Below are 8743 nucleotides of genomic sequence, written 5' to 3' on the forward strand. Positions count from 1 at the left end.
GTGCGCTTGTCGAAGTCCATGTTTGTCCTTTCATGAAGAGGTAGTGGGAGGATGTCGAGTGCCGTTGGAGGTTCGAATCCATAGACGATCATGAAGGGACTCCGTGAAGTTGTGGAGTGCTTGGCTCGATTGTAGGCGAACTCCGCATGGGGAAGGCAATCTTCCCATGACTTCAAATTTGTCTTCACGAGTGTTCGTAGGAGGGTAGAGAGGCTTCGATTGACCACTTCCGTTTGTCCATCGGTTTGAGGGTGCGAGGACGATGAGAATAAGAGCTTCACTCCAAACTTTGCCATGAGCGACTTCCATAGATAACTCATAAACTTGACGTCTCGATCCGACACAATGCTTGCCGGTATTCCGTGTAGGCGAACGACTTCCCTGAAAAACAATGAAGCAATGCGTGAAGCATCATCGCTCTTATGACATGGTATAAAATGAGCCATTTTAGAGAACCTATCCACTACCACAAAGATCGAATCATGCCCATGTTTTGTGTGTTGTAAGCCAAGTACAAAGTCCATGCTTATGTCCGACCAAGGTGCATGTGGAATGGGTAAAGGCATGTAAAGACCATAGGGATTGGTGGTAGACTTAGCTTGTAAGCACGTTGTGCACTGTCGGCAAAGGCGTTCCACGTCGCGGTACATTCTTGGCCAATAGTAGTGGGTTGAGAGCATGGCATATGTCTTCTCTCGTCCAAAGTGACCCATGAGACCACCTCCATGTGACTCTTGCAAAAGCAACTTACGAAGAGAAGACTCGGGAATGCAAATTTTGTTAGCTTTAAACAAGTAGCCATCATGCAAATAGAAATCATCAAATCCTCGGTCAACGGAACACTTTGCAAAGATTGGTCCAAAGAAAGAGTCGGAAGGGTAAAGTTCTTTGATTTCCTCAAGGCCCAAAATGTGAAACTCCAAGCGGGTGAGTAGAAGAGTATTCTTGCGGGAAAGGGCATCCGCAACCACATTTTCCTTGCCCTTTTTGTATTTTATAACATAAGGGAAGGACTCTATGAACTCAACCCACTTAGCATGTCTCTTGTTCAAATTGTGTTGACTTTTCAAATACTTCAAAGACTCATGATCCGAATGGATAACAAACTCTTTTGGCCAAAGGTAATGTTGCCAAACTTCAAGAACACGAACCAAAGCATAAAGTTCCTTGTCATAAATAGGATAGTTGAGGCGTGCGCCATCCAACTTCTCACTATAATATGCCACGGGTTTTCCATCTTGCATAAGGACTCCACCAATACCAAGCCCACCCGCATCACATTCAATCTCAAAAGTTTTGGCAAAGTTTGAAAGAACAAGAAGAGGAGCTTCGGTAAGGCGTTTCTTCAACTCATCAAAAGCATTTTGTTGGGCCTTGCCCCACACAAATGGGACATTCTTTTTGGTAAGTTCATTCAAAGGGCAAGCAATTGTACTAAAATCTTTCACAAAGCGGCGGTAGAAACCGGCGAGTCCATGGAAACTTCGAACTTGCCCAACGGTGGTAGGCGTGGGCCAATTATGTATGGCATCAACTTTCGAAGAGTGCACCTCGATTCCATTGGCGGAAACCACAAAACCAAGAAAAACCAATTTGTTTTGAGCAAAGGTGCATTTTGGGAGGTTGGCATAGAGCTTCTCGTGGCGCAAGATGCATAAGACTTGTCTCACATGTTGAACATATGGTCCTCGAGAGTTTTGCTATAGATGAGAATATCATCAAAGTAAACAACCACGCTCTTGCCAATGAGCGGTCTCAAAATGTGATTCATAAGCTTGGTCTTGAATGCTGTCTTCCATTCATCACCAATTGCCATGCGAATTTGGTGGTAGCCACTACGCAAATCAATCTTAGAGAAAAATGGTGGCACCACTCAATTCATCAAGCATGTCGTCTAAACGCGGGATGGGATGGCGATATCGGACGGTAATGGCATTGATGGGGCGACAATCCATACACATCCGTTGCGTCTCATCCGGTTTAGGAACAAGAATCACGGGAACGGCACAAGGGCTAAGGCTTTCTCGAACGTACCCTTTAGCGAGGAGATATTGTATTTGGCGTTGAATCTCCTTGGTGTCTTCGGGGTTGGTGCGGTATGCGGCGCGGTTTGGAAGGGGAGCGCCGGGTATGAGGTTGATGCGGTGCTCGATGCCCCGAAGCGGTGGTAGACCATGAGGTAGCTCGTCGGGGAAGACGTCTTGAAACTCCTTCAAAAGAGACAACAAAGACGAAGGAATGTTTGTTAAGTCGTTAGTCTCCGAAGACGGTCCCTTGCAAATGAGCACATAGAGCAAGGTTGTGGATGGGTTTTCTTGCACTTCTCTCCACTCGCTTTTGGTGGCTAGGAGGATGCTCTTTCGCTCACTCATGTATGGCTTTTGGCGCTCGCTTTCCTTTTGGTGGGTCGCTCCCTCTCCTCTCAACTCACTATGGTGGGATTGTTGTTGTGCCCTCGCTAAAGCCTTCGCATTGTCCGCGATGATTTGGCTAGGAGTCATGGGGCGAAGTTCAAACTTCTTGTCCTTGACCTTGAAGGTGTATGCATTGGAGTAACCATCATGGATGGCCTTCTTGTCAAATTGCCATGGGCGGCCAAGCAACATGTGGCACACGGTCATGGGCACCACGTCACACTCAATAGTATCTTCATAGGGGCCTATCTTGAAGTTGACGGTGACGGTGTGTTGTATCTTGACATTGCCCTTGTCACTCAACCATTGGACATGGTATGGGTGAGGATGTTTGCGAAGCGTGAGGTTGAGCTTCTCACATAACTCGGTGCTTGCCAAGTTGTGGCAACTCCCACCGTCGATGATGACCTTGATTGACTTGCCACCAATGCCGGCGCGAGTTTGGAAGATGTTGCATCTTTGGTCTTCCATAGCTTGGGGTTGAGTTGTGAGCACTCTTGTGACCACAAGTGAAGGGCTTGTGTCGTGTGTGCATAAGAGAGGGTCTTCTCCACTTTCTTCATCATAATCTTCCTCATTAGCAACGGCGGCTTGCACGAGAGCTTCATATTCGCCCTCACTTAGCGTCTCTATATCACCATTCTCCATAGTGATCATAACCTTGGTGTTCTTGCACTCGAAGGACTTGTGGCCTTGAGTGCCACACTTGAAACAAGTGACATTGGAGGGTCCCGTAGAGGCCTTGGAGGAGGCGGTGGAGGACACCGTTTGCTTCATGCGACTTTGGATAGAAGGTTGCTTGGAAGGTGTAGAGGATGCGGTTGGCTTGACACTTGTTGTGGGAGTTGTTGTAGCAAGTTTGGAGGCGAAGTATTGCTTGGACTTTGAGTACTTGATGTCCTCATTCACTTGACGCTCGGCCTTGGAAGCTTGGTGAACCAACTCAACCATGTTGGAGTATTGTTGGAACTCCACAATCCTCTTGATGGGGTAGTTGAGGCCATTGAAGAACCTAGCAATGGTTTGGTTCTCGGATTCTTGGATGTTTGCTCGCATCATAGTTAACTCCATTTCCTTGAAGAACTCCTCAACGGTCTTGGTTCCTTGCTTCAACTTTTGGAGCTTGTTGAAGAGATCGGTCTTGTAGTGTGTTGGGACAAAGCGAGCTTGCATCTCCTCCTTCATCTCTTCCCAAGTGTCAATTGGAGGTTCACCCTTTTCTTCCCTTTGAGTGACAACTTGTTCCCACCATGTGTTGGCATACTCTTCAAATTCAAGGGAGGCCATGGCTACTTTCTTGGCACCGGAGTAGTTGTGGATGCGGAAGATCTTGTCAACCTTGAGTGCCCATGAGAGGTAGGCCTCGGCATCGTCTTCACCCTTGAACTTGGGCATGTTGAACTTGAGCTTTCCATACATATTCTCTTCATCTTCCAAATTCCTTCGGCGGCAAGGACGGAAACCTTCATCTCTTGCGGCTTGGGGTGGTAGAGGAGGTCTTCCACGGCCAACCATAGCATTGGGTTGGCAGTGGAGTTGAACACTAGCTTCACTTGGCTCACGTTGATGATGTTGTTGCGGATCTTGACGAGGTTGTTGGCGTTGTCCAATGATGGCCCTCTCATCTTGATCATGTTGTGGTTGTCCTCGGCCCCTTTGGTCATGGCGAGTGATGCGCGTAGATGTACACGTCCGTTGGGAACCCCAAGAGGAAGGTATGATGCGCACAGCGACAAGTTTTCCCTCAGAAAGAAACCAAGGTTATCGAACCAGTAGGAGCCAAGAAGCACGTGAAGGTTGTTGGTGGAGGAATGTAGTGCGGCGCAACACCAGCTGAAACCGGCGCCAACGTGGAACCTGCACAACACAATCAAAGTACTTTGCCCCAACGTAACAGGTGAGGTTGTCAATCTCACCGGCTTGCTGAAAACAAAGGATTAAACGTATCGAGTGGAAGATGGTGTTTGTTTGCAAAGAACAGTAAAAACAAGAGAATGTATTCAGATGTAAAAGAATGGACCGGGGTCCACAGCTCACTAGTGGTGTCTCTCCAATAAGATAACTAACATGCTGGGTGAACAAATTACAGGTGGGCAATTGACAAATCAAGATTCAATACATATCAATGATGATTACTATGTGATTTAATCAGGGCATTACGACAAAGTACATAGACCGCTATCCAGCATGCATCTATGCCTAAATAATCCACCTTCAGGTTATCATCCGAACCCCTCCAGTATTAAGTTGTAAACAACGTATAATTGCATTAAGTATGGTGCGTAATGTAATCAACACAAATATCCTTAGATAAAGCATCAATGTTTTATCCCTAGTAGCAACAAGCACATCCACAACCTTAGAACCTACTCGTCACGATCCCAGCATTCAATGGAGGCATGAACCCACTATCGAGCATAAATACTCCCTCTTGGAGTTACAAGTATCAACTTGGCCAGAGCCTCTACTAGCAACGGAGAGCATGCAAGAACATAAACAACACATATATGATAGATTGATAATCAACTTAACATAGTATTCTAGATTCATCGGATCCCACCAAACACAACATGTAGCATTACAAATAGATGATCTTGATCATGTTAGGCAGCTCACAAGATCTATACAATGATAGCACAAGCGGAGAAGACAACCATCTAGCTATTGCTATGGACCCATAGTCCAAGGATGAACTACTCACGCATCAATCCGGAGGCGGGCATGATGATGTAGAGCCCCTCCGGTGATGACTCCCTCTCCGGCAGGGGTGCCGGAGGCGATCTCCTGAATCCCCCGAGATGGGATTGGCGGCGGCGGCGTCTCTGGAAGGTTTTCCGTATCGTGGCTCTCGGTACAGAGGTATTAGCGACGAAGGCTTTAAGTAGGCGGAAGGGCAACGCGGGGGGCCACACGAGGGCCCCACACAACAGGCCGGCGCGGCCAGGGCTTGGGCCGCGCCACCCTATTGTGTCGGCGCCTCGTGGCCCCACTTCCTTTCCCCCTCGGTCTTCTGGAAGCTTCGTGTAAAAATAGGACCCTGGGCGTTGATTTCGTCCAATTCCGAGAATATTTCCTTACTAGGATTTCGAAACCAAAAACAGCGAAACAAAGAATCGGCGCTTCGGCATCTTGTTAATAGGTTAGTGCCAGAAAATGTATAATAATGCTATAAATATGCATAAAACATTCAAGTATTGTCATAAAAGTAGCATGGAACATAAGAAATTATAGATACGTTTGAGACGTATCAAGCATCCCCAAGCTTAGTTCCTACTCGTCCTCGAGTAGGTAAACGATAACACAAATAATTTCCGAAGTGACATGCTACCAACATAATCTTGATCAACATTATTGTAAAGCATATGAGATGAATGGAGTGATCTAAACAAAAGATTGCTAACAAAGATAATGACTAAACAAATGAATCATATAGCAAAACTTTTCATGAATAGTACTTTCAAGACAAGTATCAACAAGACTTGCATAAGAGCTAACTCATAAGCAATAAATTCAAAGTAGAATGCATTGAAGCAACACAAAGGATGATTAAGTTTCAGCAATTGCTTTCAACTTGTAACATGTATATCTCATGGATATTTGTCAACATAGAGTAATATAACAAGTGCAATAAGTAAACATGTAAGAATCAATGCACACAGTTAACACAAGTGTTTGCTTCTAAGATAGAAAGAAGTGGGTAAACTGACTCAACATAAAGTAAAAGAATGGCCCTTCGCGAGAGGGAAGCATGGATTACTATTTTTGTGCTAGAGCTTTTGTTTTGAAAACATAGAAACAATTTTGTCAACGGTAGTAATAATTCTTATGTGCTATGCATAATACTTCCTACAAGTTGCATGTCTCATGCATAGAGTACTAATAGTGCTCGCACCTTGTCCTAATCAGCTCGGAAAACACGGATTATCATTGCATAACATATGTTTCAACCAAGTGTCACAAAGGGGTACCTCTATGCCGCCTGTAAAAAGGTCTAAGGAGAAAGCACGCATTGGATTTCTCGCTTTTGATTATTCTCAACTTAGACATCCATACCGGGACAACATAGACAACAGATAATGGACTCCTCTTTCAATGCTTAAGCATTCAACAACAAATAATATTCTCATAAGAGATTGAGGTTGTATGTCCAAACTGAAACTTCCACCATGATACATGGCTTTAGTTGGCTGCCCAATGTTCTTCTCTAACATATGCATACTCAAACCATTTGATCATGAAATCGCACTTACTTCAGACAATACGAACATGCATAGCATCTCACATGATATCCAACAAAGGTAAAAAGTTGATGGCGTCCCCAGAAACATGGTTACCGCTCAACAAGCAACTTATAATAATTAAGACACATAACTACATATTCATCACCACAATAGTTTTTAAGCTATTTGTCCCATGAGCTATATATTGCAAAGATAAAGGAATGAATTTTTAAAAGTAGCACTCAAGTAATTTACTTTGGAATGGCAGAAAAATACCACATAGTAGGTAGATATGGTGGACACAAATGGCATGGGGTTTTGGCTCAAGGTGTTTGGATGCACGAGAAGCATTTCCTCTCAGTACAAGGTTTGGGCTAGCAAGGTTGTTTGAAGCAAACACAAGTATGAACAGGTACAGCAAAACTTACACAAGAACCTATTGCAAGTATTATAAGGCTCTACACTGTCTTCTTTGTTGTTCAAACACTTTACCCGAAAATATCTAGACTTAGAGAGACCAATCATGCAAACCAAATTAAACAAGCTCTACGGTAGTTCTCCATTAATAGATTAAACTACATGATGCAAGAGCTTAAGCATGATCTATGAGAGCTCAAACAATTGCCAAATTATTCCAAACCATATGCTGCATTTTCTGATTCCAACCAAATAGAAATTTAACGAAGCAATTTCAGCCTTCGCCATGAACATTAAAGCACAATTAAGAACACAAGTGTTCCATATGAAAAAGCGGAGCGTAATATCTCCAATATAAGAATTATGGGATCCAACTTTATTCAAACAAAAATAAAAGCAAACCGACGCTCCAAGTAAAGAACATAAGATGTGATGGAATAAAAATATAGTTTCACTAGAAGTGACATGATAATGTTGTCGATGAAGAAGGGGATGCCTTGGGCATCCCCAAGCTTAGATGCTCGAGTCTTCTTAAAATATGCAGGGATGAACCACCGGGGAATCCCCAAGGTTAGACCTTTCACTCTTCTTGATCATAGTATATCATCCTCTTCTCTTGACCCTTGAAAACTTCCTCCACACCAAACTTCAAGAAAACTCATTAGAGGTTTAGTGCATAATCAAAAATTCACATATTCAGAGGTGACACAATCATTCTTAACACTTCTAGACATTGCACAAAGCTTCTGAAAGTTAATGGAACAAAGAAACTCATTCAACATAGCAAAAGTGGCAATGCGAAATAAAAGGCAGAATCTGTCAAAAACAGAACAGTCCGTAAAGACGAATTTGGAAGGGGCACTTAACTTGCTCAAATGGAAAAACTCAAAACTAATGAAAGTTGAGTACATATATGAGGATCACGCTCGTAAATTTGCAGATTTTGGTGATTTTTCTACAGGGAAATATGTACGAATTCGTGACAGACAGCAATGTTGTTTCTGCGCAGCGCTCCACATCTAGCATCAACTTCAACATAAAAACTTTATTTGGCACAAAAACATGATAAGGAGAGGTTTCTACAGTAGTAAGCAACTTCCAAGACTCAACAATACAGTAAATAAAATGAAACTTAGGTTATCTCCTAAGAAGTGCTTTTCTTTAACGCCTTTCAGCTAGGCGCAGAAAGTGCAAATCAAGTATTATCAAGAGATGGAGCATCAACATTATTATTTTTCTTACAAACACAACTTGTTGCAAAGGGTACCTTAGATGCTCCATTATCTAAATTTTCTATGGTGGTGCTAGGGGTTTTATCAATTTTAGGCCTATAATAATTCTTTGGTTTAGGCACCTTAGAGGCATACATGAATTTTTGCTCTTTACCCACATAAGCTTTCTTCTTAAACTTAAGAGAAGAAAAAGTTGAACCCAAGGTTCCCATAGCCTTTTCAATTTCACCAATCCTATTGATTTGATTATCATGGACAACACAAGTTCCTAGGACGCTAATTCTTTCATCAATTCCTCCTAAGGATTTATCAAGTTCATCAGTTTTATCAAGTAACATTTCCAATTTGGTTTCAACACTTGGAAATTTTTTCTCTATGTGACATAGGCATCCCCAATGGGCCTGCCAAAGATGGTACCCGGGGTTTACTGAAGGCCCACTACTCGAAGAATAAGAAGATT

Source organism: Lolium rigidum, chromosome 5 (assembly GCF_022539505.1).
Source record: "Lolium rigidum isolate FL_2022 chromosome 5, APGP_CSIRO_Lrig_0.1, whole genome shotgun sequence".
Classification (NCBI taxonomy): domain Eukaryota; kingdom Viridiplantae; phylum Streptophyta; class Magnoliopsida; order Poales; family Poaceae; genus Lolium; species Lolium rigidum.